General features: G+C 41.2%; 1 non-coding gene across 1 annotated transcript; it reads left to right on the forward strand.

The window, feature by feature from the left end:
• Positions 1-14,145: 14,145 nt before the first annotated feature.
• Positions 14,146-14,252, forward strand: LOC116106780. Its single transcript, XR_004124356.1, has one exon. It is a non-coding gene; the product is annotated as a small nucleolar RNA R71 (small nucleolar RNA).
• Positions 14,253-14,469: the final 217 nt, after the last annotated feature.

Below are 14,469 nucleotides of genomic sequence, written 5' to 3' on the forward strand. Positions count from 1 at the left end.
AACTAAGTCCAGACTTGCACACAGAAGTGCTTCATTGTCTATTTTATTGAATAGGTCTCTCCGAAGTGAACCAACTCCCACTTCCACTTAGATCATAGCCTCGTAGCTATATGCTAGCGAGAAAGGTGTTTCTAAAGTAGAGGTTCTCAAAGTTTTCCTGTATGCCCATAGGACTTCTAAGAGGTCGTCGACCCAATTACTTGGCAGCGCCAAGCTTAGCTTTTAGAGTATGTTTGATGGTTTTGTTGACAGTTTCAACTTGACCATTGGCTTGCGGTCTTACGACCGAGGTAAATTTTTTATGGATCCCAGCTCATCGCAAAACTATTTGAATTCCTCGTTGTCGAACTGCTTCCTATTATCAGAGATGAGTGTATGAGGAATTCTGTATCGACACACTATATTTTTGAAGACGAAGTCCTTGAGCTTCTTAGTAGTGATCGCGGCCAATGGTTCAGCTTCGACCCACTTGGCGAAATAATCCACCGCAACCACTGCATACTTGACCCCTCCATTTCCGGCTGGCATGGGTCTAATAAGATCAATTCCCCACATAAAGAATGGCCAGGGGCTGGTCATAGTTATTAGCCGGTGGGAAGGAGCTCGTGGTATGTTTTCGAATTACTAGCATTTGTCACACTTTTTTACAAAGTTGAAGATATCCTCTTGAAGTAGGGGCCAGTAGTACCCTTAACGAACAACTTTGTTAGTGAGGGATCACACGGCGGTGTGATTACCGCAGATCCCTTCATGTATCTCCCTCATGATATAGTTTGCGTCCTCATCGGTTACACATCAGAGAAGAGGGGCGCTAAATCCTTGCATGTACAACTTATCTCCTATGAGTGTGTAATGAGCAACTCTGGTTCAAAGGGTTCTTGCCTAAACCTTGTCATTAGGCAAGGTCCCATCTCGGAGATATTAAATAACTAGGGTCATCCAAGAAACTGATTCTGTCGTAACCATGGCCTGTTTGGGTGAGCCGATACTAGGGATCTCTATGTACCGAACATGAATACTTTCTGAGGCATCTGAGTCTAGTGATTAGGCTATTCTTGCTAGGGTATCTATGGTAGAATTATTGTCTCTAGGAATCTATACGATCGCGAAGTGCTTGAAAGACTCGAGTGCGACCTTAGCTTTCTTCAGGTAACTAATCATGTTTTCTTCCTTGGCTTGATACTCTCCCAAAATCTGATTAACAACTAGCATGGAATCACTATGAATCCTGATCGTGATTGACCCCATTTCTTTTGCCAACCACAAACCAGCGAGCAGTGCTTCATACTCAGCCTCGTTGTTGGTAGCTTTGAACCCAAATCGATAAATACCATGGATGCGAGTCCCCTCAGGACTAAGGAGAAGAAAACTTGGCCCGACCCTTTTCCTATTCGAGGATCCATCGACATAGAGGCTTCAGGTTGATAGATTCTAAATAGTTTCCTGACTTCATTGGACTATTGCTCGGATTCCTGAATCGGTTGGTGTGAAAACTCCAAAATGAAATCGGCAACAGCCTGCCCTTTAATGGTTGCTTTCGGTCTGTACTGTAGATCGAACTGACTTAGCTCCATTGCCCACTTGAGCAACTTACCCGAAGCCTCTGGCTTTTAGAGGACTTGCTTGAGCAAGTATTTGGTTAATACATGGATAGTGTGGGCATGGAAATAAGGTCACAACTTTCTGGAGGCGACCAGCAAGGCATAAGCTAATCGCTCCATTTCTGGATACTGCATTTCTGCGTCCAGTAGACATCTACTCGCGTAATATACTGGCCATTGGACTCTGTTTTCTTCCCGAATAAGAGTTGCAATGACCGCATGTTGAGAGACGGATAGATACAGGAGAAGAATTTCTTGAAGGAGCTGTTTGGACAGGAGAGTGGCTTTTCGAGGTGCTCTTTTATGCTCTGGAAAGCCTTCGTAGTCCGAAGTCCACTCGAACTTCTTGTTGGGCCTGATTATATTAAAAAATGGCAATCAGCGATCTGTTACTCTTGATATGAAGCCACTAAGAGCCGCTATTCGCCCATGAAGACTCTGAACATGTTTTCGATTGGTCAGGCTCCTCATATCAAGGAGTGCTTGAATCTTTTTGAGGTTAATTTCTATTCCCCTCTAGTTAACCATATACCTCAAGAATTTTCCTGAGGATACTCCGAACGAACACTTCAAGGGATTGAGCTTTATTCTGTACCTTCGAAGTATACCGAACATCTCAGCGAGATGTACTATGTGATCTAAAGCGACATGTGATTTCACCAACATGTCATCAACATACAGTTCCACTGATTTTCTAATCTGCTCGAAAAACATTTAGTTAACCAGCCGCTGGTAATCACCCCGACATTTTTTAGGCCGAAAGGCATAACCTTATAACAATACAGCCCCCGATCTATAACAAATGAGGTATGCTCTTCGTCCAGCGCATACATCAAAATCTGATTGTATCCCAAGTAGGCATCCATAAAACTCAACAGCTCATGTTCGGACGTGGCATTGACGAGCTGGTCGATTCTCGGCAAGGGAAAGTTGTCCTTCGGACAGGACTTCTTAAAGTCGGTGAAGTCAATGTAGTTCTACCATTTACTGGTAGGCTTCTTTACTAAGACCGGGTTGGCAACCTAGCTCGGATAAAGTGCCTCCCGCATGGACCCGTTCAAGAGGAGGTTATCTACCTCGACTTTTAAGGCAGCATACCACTTGAGGTCCATTACTCTCCTCTTTTGGCGAACCAGCCTGACCGCACTATCAATATCAAGGCATGGCATATAACATTCGGGCTGATCCCGACCATGTCAATATGAGACCATGCAAATACATCGATGTTTTTTCCTAAGGAAGCTTGTCAGGTCGTTGGCGAGCTGAGGGTTGAGATTACTCATGATCCTCAACACTCGGGTCAGCTCGCTTTGATCGACTGACACCTCGGATAGGTCCTCGACCGGCCCATTGTGAGGGTATTCTTGGATGCAAGGATCCATGTCATCCTCAACCGGGCCAGGCTATAGCTCGATCCTGCAGATCGCCATTGCTTGCTCAGGGATGCCAACTGGTGCTCCCTTTCCCTTTCATGCCATCTGCACTGCCCTTACATAGCAATAGCGAGATGCGCATTGAGATCCACTTACTTTCCCTATCCCCGTCGGGGTGGGGAACTTCATCTTTAGATGGTATATTGAGGTCACTACCTTGAAGCTTCATGATCCAATTCCAACCAATTTGCAACAACAAAACACAACAAAATATGCCCTAAACTCAAGCTTAGATTCGGCCAAAACACTAGGGAGGCAATGTCACACTTACTTGCAATTTTGGGTTAAGACAAGAATGAACATNATGAGCCCAAAAAGTCTTATGCCCCAGTTCCTTGTTACGATCGCAACAGGAACCAATATACGCCCTTGAATGCGTCCGTATCGGATATTCTTGATAAATCAGAAGAGGCCAGCCTACTCGGAGAACCTGAGCCCATGAAGAATCCCCCATCGGCCAGGAACAATAAAAAATATTGTTGCTATCATCGGGATAATGGGCACCATACCGATGAATGCCGAGCTCTCAAGCAGGCGATCAAAAACCTCATCAAGCAAGGACATTTCAATGAGTATATTGATGACTTTACTCTCTCACAAGAGAAAAATCAGGGGGAATCGAGTAAGAAGCGTTGTGATCAAAAAGGGGTATACACCCTCAATTTGATCTTCGAGGGATCGCACTTCGCAAGAAACTCGCGAGGTGCCCAGGAAAGGTATGCTCGTGAAGCCCATCACGACCCTATCAGAGTGATGAGCATGACGCAGCGACTATAAAAAGTTTACAGGGAGGAGGAAATTTCCTTCTCTGAAAAAGATGCAACCCGATTGCATCATCCCCACAACGATGCCCTTGTGATCACGCCTCTCATAGGGCACCACAACATCCACAGAATGTTGATGGATAACGGAAGTGCGTTAACATCTTGTTCGCTTCAACATTCGAAAGAATGAATTTGGACGAGGCCGACCTGAAGCCTGCCTGATTCCTTTTATACGATTTTATAGGGGACCACCTAATCCCAAATGAGCGATTTCACTCCCAGTCATACTGGGTGATTTTGACAAAGTGACTAAGGTAACAGAGTTCTTGGTAGTGGATTGTCCATCCGCTTTTAATGGGATCCTCGGGCGACCTCTATTGAGAATCTTCAAGGCAGTCACTTCAATATATCATCTGAAGATGAAGTTCCCTACCCCGATGGGGATAAGGGAAGTCAGCGGATCTCAGTGCGCATCTCGCGACTGTTATGTGAAGGCAGTGCAGATGATGTGTAAGGGGAAAGGCATCTAGCGCCTAGACAGGCAATGGCAATCGGTCAGATCGAGCCACAACCTAGCCCAGCCGAGGATAATATGGATCCTCGTATTCAGGATTCCCTTCCAGTGGGCTAGTTGAGGACCTGTCTGAAGTACTGGTCGACAAGAACGAACCGAGGAGGGTGTTACAGATTGGGAACAATCTCAACCCCCAGCTCGCCAATGAATTGACTAGCTTCCTCAGAGGGAATATCGATGTGTTCACTTGGTCGCACACGGATATGGTCGGGATCAGTTCAGATATTATTTGCCATGTGTTGACCATCGACAGTGAAGCCAAGCCAGTTCGTCAAAAGAGGAGAGCTATGGATCCGGAGTGATATGCTGCCTTGAAACTTGAGGTAGATAACCTCCTTCGAAGTGGATCTATCCGAGAAGCGCTCTACCTTACCTGGGTTACCAACCCGGTCCTGGTAAAGAAGCCTAACAGCAAATGGTGAACGTGCGTCGACTTCACCGACCTCAACAAGGCTTGCCCAAAAGATAGCTTTCCCCTGTCAAGGATTGACCAGCTCGTGGATGCCACCTCAGGGCACGAGTTACTGAGTTTTATGGATGCGTACTCAAGATACAATCAAATTTCGATGTACCCGTCGGACGAAGAGCATACATCCTTTGTTATAGATCAAGGATTGTACTGCTATAAAGTTATGCCCTTCGGCCTCAAGAACGCTTGCACAACTTACCAGTGTCTGGTTAACCAAATGTTCTCCAAACAGATCAAAAGATCGATGGAGGTCTATGTAGATGACATGCTGGTCAAGTCGCATGTCACTTCAGANGGGTGGTGTGAGGTGCTAAACATTAATTTTGTCCCTAATATACCCCATAAACTTCTCCAAAAATGACTCAAGAATTTTGTATCCCTATCCGAGACAATGGTCCTTGGAATGCCATGAAGTCTCACCACTTCTCTAAAGAACAATTCGACAATTTTGGAGGCATCATGTGTGGTATGGCATGATATGAAATGGGCCATTTTTTAGAACCTATCAACCACTACCATGATGGAATCTTTTCCCCTTTGGGTCCTAGGCAATGCAACCAAAAAATCCATGCTAAGGTCCTCCCAAGGGTGCTCGGCTATGGGTAAGGGTAGGTATGGGCCGGCCTTGAATTGACTCTTAGCTCTTTGACATGATCCACACCTTCTAATGAGACCTTGAACATCCCCTTACATCTTAGGCCAATAAAAATATTAGTTCCCTAAAGTGGCCTGCCAACCCACCACTATGTGCTTCCCTCATAATTAGTTCCCTAAAACTACCCTTAGGGACACATAATCTTCTACCCTTGAACAAGTACCCATCATGCATAATATAATTTTCAAAACCAGGTTTCCCATATTCAGTTATGCATGTTTTCATCTCCAAATCTTCCTCATAACACAACTTCATTAATTCAAAACCTAGAACTCTAGAATCAAGTAAAGAGAGTAAGGCATACCTTCTAGAGAGTGCATCGGCTACAACATTGTGTGCTCCTTGCTTGTAATTCAGCACAAACGAAAAGGATTGGATGAACTCAACCCATTCAGCATGTCTTGTGTTGAGTTTGTGTTACCCATTGATGAACCTCAAAGCTTGGTGGTCCGAATGGAAGACAAATTGTTTCGGCCGAAGGTAGTGGCTCCAATGGTCAAGTGCTGTCACTATAGCATAAAACTCCTTATCATAAGTGCTATATTTCCTCTTGAATCACTAAGCTTCTCACTAAACTATGCTATTGGCCTCTTGGATTGATTCAAAACTACCCCAATGCCAACACCACTTGCATCGCGCTCCACTTCAAACACTTGGTTGAAATTCAGTAAGGCAAGGATGGGAGCTTCACACAAGTTCTTCTTAATCAAATTAAAAGCATCATTTTCTGCCTTAGTCCACTCAAAAGGTCCCTTCTTCAAACATTCAGTTATGGGAGCCATATTGGAACTAAAATTAGGCACAAACCTATGGTAAAAAGAGGCTAAACCATGAAAACTCCTAACCTCCATAATTTAACCAGGTTTAGGCCAACTATGAATGGATTCTACCTTGGATTTATCTACCTTAATTCCTTCTCCTGAAACTACATAACCCAAGAACACCAATTGCCTCATAAATAGCTCACATTTTTCAAGCTTAGCATACAACTTTTTTTGCCTCAACAATTCAAGCACTAAGCTAAGGTGTTCTACATGACTATCCTCACAAGTACTGTATATCAATATATCATCAAAAATATATATGATGCGTGTTTTCTATAACATGCAAAATGTAGCAAGTATATTAATCGCTCAAGTAATAAAGTGATGAGTGAGTATCGTTCCCACGAGGACGGCTAGCTAAGCACTAAGTATCCTATTGTTCTCAAGTTGGAGCAATTGATTTCTTTTGGATTAACGAGATCGAATTTAAAAAAAATAAAAACTAAATCTGAGATTACTAACTTAAAACTTTAACTATGAATGCGAGATGAAAAATACGGATAAATTCAATTCAATTAAAATGGGTAGGTTTTTGACTTCATTCGGACTTTATGGATTAAACCTAAAAATTAAGCTAAATTCATATTCATATGCATTGGTTGTAAATCGAACTCACTAAGGTGTTAAACATACCTTCTCAGGCTATGTTTTCCTATTCTTCCTTATTAACCTTACGCACCAAACAAATTCAAAGTTAACAATTCCAAACTCATTAAGCATAAGAATCCTACAATGATTTCATTGATTCTTGAATCTATCTCTAGCATCCAATACTACAATGGTGATTACCCAAGAAGCCTAATATGATTCATTTCTCAATCTCATCATGTTCATCACATAAAGCATTAAAACTCAGAGCAAACGCACAATCAAAGCATAATCATATGAACATAAAACAATCAATCACTTAACCCATTAAAATCCGAATTACAATCAAAACCCTAACCTAAAATGGGTTAGTTCATAGCTAAATCAACACTACAAATAAGAAAAACGATAATATTCAAGTTCAACATAATGAAAAGTAAGAGAAAGGACAAGAAATCTCCCCAAATGATGAATCCCCTAGTTCAAAATCGAATCTTCCCCCTGCTAATCTGTAAATCGCTCCAAAATTAATCAAAGAAAATGTAAAAGCTGCTAACACTACTTCCTGGACGACCCTGGACAAAAAGGCTAAGTCTTTCTTTTATACCTCACCCAATTTCCCCAGAAAAACACGCACAAAGTAAAATTGTACGTTTTACAAAACTGGAATTTACAACCATCGCCACGGCGAAGAAGAAATTTTGCCGCGGCGAAGAAAGAAGTAGACATGTTTCGTGACTGGCGTACTTCGCCGCGGCGAAGCTTCTTGAAAAGTTCTGAAATTACAGAACTGCCACTATGCTTGCATCTTCGCTTGATTCTTCGATCCTCGGTGCTCTCCCTTGGGAACAAGCTTCATAATGCTTCATCCTGCTTCCGAACTCTCCCAACTTCTGAGATTCGCTTACTTCTAAGTCCAGAATTTCCAATTTTGTCCTTATTTGCTCAAAATGTCCATTTTAACTTGAAACACGAAATATAAAGAATTAAGCAACAATTCAGGTCAAAATGAACTAGAAAGTACCTGAAATTCGACTAAAACGTCTAATGAAAACAGTATAATCCACGGATTATCAAATACCCCCAAACTAAAGATATGCTTGTCCTCGAGCATATGGTACAAACTCACGAAACAAAAACAACAAACAAACGAACACAAACACGAAACACACACACCACAAAACTGAAAAATGAACAAACACAAACAAGACTCAAACTGAACAAACAAATTGCCTAGAAATTACACAAGTCTCAAAAGTTATTGAAAAATTATTATCAGCAAATATTCAACACTCCAAGAAGTTATAAGCTATATCGATTGTCTTCCTCAATCGGTCCACCAAGTAGGTGATCCCCACTTCATTCCACATTCCAACTTCCTAGATTATTTTATGCAAAAATGTAAAGTTTATCAAATGGTGGCGGACTCCATAAGCCTAAATATCGAACTACTCTCCACTAATGAGGACTAGACAAAGATAAGAATCAAAAGGTCTTTAAAAGCTTGTAACGTTAGGCTTGGGTAGTGGGTTCCAACAAAAAGGATAGGAATAAAAAAGTAAGAAAACTCGGTTTTCCTAATGCAAAAACTAACATCAAATCGAACTCCACTTCTTCTCAACCACCAATTGAAATGTCCACTAATTCACAACCCTCAAACGTGTATTTTTCTTATTCCAGAAACCATAAATGCGGGGGAATTTCATTTAAGGTGTGCGTGGTGTTGTTATACCAGAGGTCGCCAAGTACTACTAGGCAGTTTTTAAGGCGGGTTCTAGTTTCCAGCCGGTATACCTTTAAACTAGGCAGAATTCGTTTTTTTTTTTTTTTTTGAACATAAAACAATTCCATTGAATTGAGGTGACTACCTCTTTTGTTTTTATTTCTCTTCTCCCAACCCCCAAACTATTCTTTTGGCTTATTCATACAACTCATTCATTTGCATTAGGACTGAATTCTCCTAAGGGTACGATAAAGTGTTTAAGGTATAAGGATTGGACAATTTTGTTGTTTTCCAAGAAAAATAAAGCAATAAAATTAATACAGCTCAAATGGGTTACTAGGGACAATTTCATTAATGGGTCGGCTAGAAAGGCTCAAACGTTTCGAAAAAAAAAATGCCTAAATCATCTTCTCAACCATGTCTAATCCTAGAATTTCGCCTCAAGCACTTCTCTACTAGGTTCTAAAGTCCACCAACATTATCAAACTTCACCTAACCACATAAAATGAATCTAAGCACGCCAAAATAAATGAAAATTGTGGTTGAACCACTCAACAATCCTCAATCAGAATCCAGTCAATAAACATAAACTTGAAGCAATGCTTAACATTTCTCAATAGTAAAATTTCAACAACCCTATTCTCATCATTGATTTATACAATTCATCATCAGCAAAAACAATCAAACTAAAGAATTTTTTTGTTTTTTTTTTTTCGTTTAAGGTGTACGTGGAGTTGTTATACCAGAGGTTGCCAAGTACTGCTAGACAGTTTTTAAGGCGGGTTCTGGTTTCCAGCGAATATACCCTTAAACTAGGTTTTATTTCTATTTCCTACCCCCCAAACTAAACATGACATTGTCCCCAATGTTCCAATATGCATAAATCAAGAATAGAAAAAAAAAAATAACAAAGGTACGAGAAAGCTCCCTGGTTAATCCGTGAAGTGTCGCTCAACAATGCACACCTGGTCTCGGACTTTTCATCACCCAGAATCTGTCAAAACAATTGAAACTATGGTGTCCCTTGTGTTAGCACACATTCACAAACTAACTTGAAAATATTACAACCTAATCTCATCCTTTCAACAGCTACACATTAAAAGAAACAACTAAAACAGCTAAACAAATCCAAAACAAAAATAAAACTGAGTTTAATGTTTAAAATGAACAACAAAATCGAATAAAAACAAATAACCATAAAGAAAAACAAAAACAGGTGCTCCGGCTCATTCTTCTTCTTCATCTTCTTTCGACTCGGAGCCCATCCACTCATCCAAATCCCAGTCAGCCCATTGGAAAGCTGAAGTGTCAACCTTGAGCTCGTTGAAGCTGCTCTTCTGCATGTTAAACATCATCTTGGTTTGATCAACCAACCAATCCGGTCGTTTTCCCATCCATTTCATCATATCCATCATTTGCTGCATCATCTCTTTCTATGTTGCTGTGGGCTGGATGATGTGGCAAGGCCTTGTGTGGTTCTCTGCCTTTTTGCCCCTGCTTTTGGTTGCGTAGCTTTCGGACGGTCAAGGTGCTTCCTATAATACTCTAAGTCTAGAATTGGGCAGCATGAATACGGTGCTCATTATCCTAAACCTCGACTCCAACTCTAAAATTGTAACTTGTTCGCCCTAGTTTGGCGGCCTACTGAATGTTGTTCTAGATCATGTCTCCCACATCGATACTCTTCCCTGTGGCAATAGAGTAAAGCAATACTGCCTTCTCGTGAGTAACGGTGTTGTAGTACGATTCCGGCATCAATCTCGCACTAACAAAGTATTGCCACAGTCAAGCCATCGATGTCAATTGAGTCCCCTTGATGGTCTTTTTCTGTTTTTTTGACATTGCCCAATCTGCATCCGGTTTTGCAATGACCAGAAGGATGATCCTGTCCTCAAACCGTGATCTCTTAAACTGTACGTACTCATCCTGATCAAGGTTAGTCAGGTTGAATAACTGATTGATCACCATTTCCGTAAATGGCACATCAACCCCTCTCACAAAAACTGTACCTTCCTGACAATCCGGGAGATTTGCATAAAACTCCCTCATTAGCAGCTCTACAGCTGGTTGTGTAGGAGCACTCATAAATATCTCCCAACGTCTCCCTTTACTCTAGTCCAAGGCCTGACTCGCGGTCAACCCGCGCTCAGGAATAATACCCTTATCTCTCCTTTGGATGACCCCTTCATACCTTTTACAGGCCTCCTCACTTACAAAGCAGTTGTCCACTTTCTTTCCATTGCCCTTACCCTTATATGGATGCTTAATTTTGGCAGGCATTGTTCAAAATTAAAGTTCACTCAAAAATTATATCCCAACAATTCAAACCTAGTTGTTTTACACAATCAATTCAATCCTGCAAAAACAAACCACACTTCCAAAAATTCGTACTTTACCCCCCAAACTTCAAATTTTTAATTTTACACAAACACTCTAATATTTCAAAACCCACACTCCTCACAATCACCCAATGCATGAACTACCGTTCCTCTAACAAAATCAATGCTCAAAATCACCCAAATTCCATAACTCAACCGCAACAAAAAATTTCAGATCTACTAGCTAAAACTTGAAATTGTGCGATAAAAAGGTTAGGGAACTTGAGATCTTACCAAGATGAAGGAGTATTCGCCACCAATTGAACCAGAAATAGCCCATATTGAAAAGCCCCAAATTGTTGATCCAAAAATTTTCGTCAAATTTTCGCGAAAATTGTTGTTGAAATGGGTTGTTTTGGTGTTTAGGAAGGTTAGGCAGTAAGAAATTTGGTTGGAAAAGCACTAGAAAGGCAAAAGATTGAATTTTGAAAAATTTTCTCTTAAGTGAATATGAAGAGTCGCATGAAGAATGAAAAAGAAAAGTGGGTATTTATAGAAAAGTACCGTAGCCGCGGCGAAGAACAAGCTTTACCACGTCGACGTTCTTCGTTCATGAACCTTAAGAAAACCAAGTTTCGCCACGGCGAAGAAAAATTCTTTGCCGGGGCGAAAACATACAGAGGCAACTCGCCTCGGCGAAGAAGTTTTCTTCGCCGTGGCGAAAATGCCTTGGAAAATTTTCAAAAATTTCATCCTACAATCTTCACCGCAGTGAAGACAATTCCTTCACCGGGGCAAAAACTTTTAGGAACTCACACAATTTTCAGGTTGCTTTGCCCCGACGAAGAACAATCTTCGCTGCGGTGAAGTCTGGGACTTTCACACCGCATTTTTCCACACTTTTCTTCGCTGCGGCGAAGAATACTTCTTCGCCCCGGCGAAGTCTGGCACATTTTCATTCCCTTCTTCGGCAGAAAATTTCACCTGAAACACCCAAAAACACAAAAATTAAAATTTATACAAACTTATAATGAAATTAAACAAATTCAAACAACCAAAATGAAATACAAAATTTAAAAACACTTGGGTTGCCTCCCAAGTAACGCTTGTTTAAAGTCGAAAGCTCGACTTTCTCAATCCTTCAAGTTAGTCCGGATTATCCAGGTACATCACATCCCGGAATTTTTCCTTGTGTAGAAGCTTCTTTTGTTGATGATCTTTTTCGTACCGGGTCCTTGTTGAGAGTTTCACCACCCATTTCCATCCCTTGGTCATTACCTTGGTGGTTTGACTCCTCTCACTAACTGTTTTCCGTTGTCTTGACTTTCCCTCACTCTTTTTAAGCTGAGACATCTGTTCTTTGTGAGGATGCACTCTCGAGTGAGGTTCATCCTGGAATGTTTTGCACCCTTTTGTGTTATTGTCTTCATTCTCAAACTGATTCGGCTTGACCATGCATCTCTCAATTTCCAACTTAGGACTATTCAAATGAAAGGGTTCAATTTTTGACTGATCCGCCACCTCGATTTTTAAACATGACTCTTTCTTAGGTGCAACTTTCATCAATTCCAAGACATCAAATGTTACTTCTTCATCTTGCATCCTCATAATCAACTTCCCTTCTTGAACATCGATTAAAGCTCTTCCTGTAGCCATAAATGGTCGGCCAAGATAAGAGGAATTTCCTTATCCTCTTCCATGTCCATCACAAAGAAATCCGCAAGAAAGATGAACTTATCCACCTTAACCAACACGTCCTCTACAATGCCCCTCGGGTGTTTTATCGATCTATCTACAAGTTGCAAGCATATTGTTGTCAGCTTCACTCCACTAATTCCTAATTTCCTGAAAACAAAAAAAGGCATAAGGTTAATGCTAGTACCTAGGTCACATAAAACTCGATCAAAGGTGATATCGCCTATAGTGCAAGGAATAGTAAAACTCCCTGGATCTTGAGTTTCAGGGTAGCTTCTTTTGTAAGATGGCACTGCATTCCTCCATGAGCATTACCGTTTCCTCATCTTCTAACTTCCTCTTGTTTGATAAGATTTCCTTAAGAAATTTCGCGCAGCTCGGCATCTACTGCAATGCATCTGCAAAAGGAATGTTAATATGCAGTTTTTTAAAAACGTCAAGAAATTTAATAAACTGTTTATCCTGATTTTCTTTTCTGAGTCTTTTAGGAAAAGGCACGGGTGGTGTGTGATGCGCCAACTTTTGTGGTATCTCGGGAAATGGCAATTTCTCCTTCCTTTTCCTTTTCTTCTATTCCTGCTTCTGTTCATCTTTCCTTGGGCTGGGTGGTTTCTCTTCAGTAATGATTTCTTCATCAGATTCCTCATCAGATTCTTCATTTTTCTTTGATGGACTTTCCTCTTTCCTTGATTTTTCCACCTCTTCTAAAACTGTCCCACTTCTCAACGCAATTGCATTTACTTGCTCACGTGGGTTAGTCACCGTGTTGCTTGGTAAAGCACCCTGAGGTCTCTCATTTAGCTTCTCAGCCAATTGGCCCATCTGTAACTCAAGGTTCTGAATGGATGCCCCTTGATTTCTAAAATTCGTCCTCGTCTCATTCATGAAACCCATGGTCTCTTACATGAATTTTCCAAACATGTCTTCCAACTTTGTTACTCTTCCATCTCCCGGTTGATTATTCACCCCTGGTTGGTTGTTTGGCAATGTTCTTTGATTCCATTTATTATTTTGCTGGTTCTGATTGCCCTAAGCCAGATTTGGATGATTTCTCCACCCTAGATTGTATGTGTTAGAGTAAAGGTTGTTTGGTTGTCTCTGATTTCCTGCCAAGTAATTCACTTGCTCCATTGATGAAGATGATGAAGCAAATGTGTTCCCAACTTGACAATCGCTGCTCACATGGTTTCCTGCACAAAAGTCACAAGTTAGTTGAGGTGCTTGAATAGAGTTTACCTGCATACTTCCCAACTGCTTCTGAAGTGCTGTGAGTTGGGCTTAGATGGCTGTAAAGGCATCAACTTCATGAAGACCTGCAGATTTTCTTGGTGTTGCTCTCTAATTTGGTCTTTGATAGTTATTGCTTGCCAAAACCTCAAGCAACTCATAGGCCTCTTCTGGTGTCTTATTCTGCAAGGCCCCTCCTGAAGCTACATCTACCATGGTTTGCACATTACCCATCAATCCATTGTAGAATGTTTGGACTTGAAGCCATACTGGCAAACCATGGTATGGACATTTTCTCATTAACTCCTTGTACCTCTCCCAAGCCTCATACAATGACTCGGATTCATCTTGTAGAAATGATGTGATATCATTTCTCAATTTTCCTGATTTTACTGGAGGAAAGAACTTAGTAAGGAATTTATGTGCTAGATCATTCCAAGTTGTGATAGTTCCTGGTGGTAGTGCCATTAACCACCCCTTGGCTTTATCCCCCAATGAGAATAGGAATAACCTCAACCTAATGGTGCCATTCGACACTCCGTTTGACTTGAAGGTGTGACAAATTTCCAAGAAATTTGTAATATGCTGATTCGGATCT

Source organism: Pistacia vera, unplaced genomic scaffold (assembly GCF_008641045.1).
Source record: "Pistacia vera cultivar Batoury unplaced genomic scaffold, PisVer_v2 Contig521, whole genome shotgun sequence".
Classification (NCBI taxonomy): domain Eukaryota; kingdom Viridiplantae; phylum Streptophyta; class Magnoliopsida; order Sapindales; family Anacardiaceae; genus Pistacia; species Pistacia vera.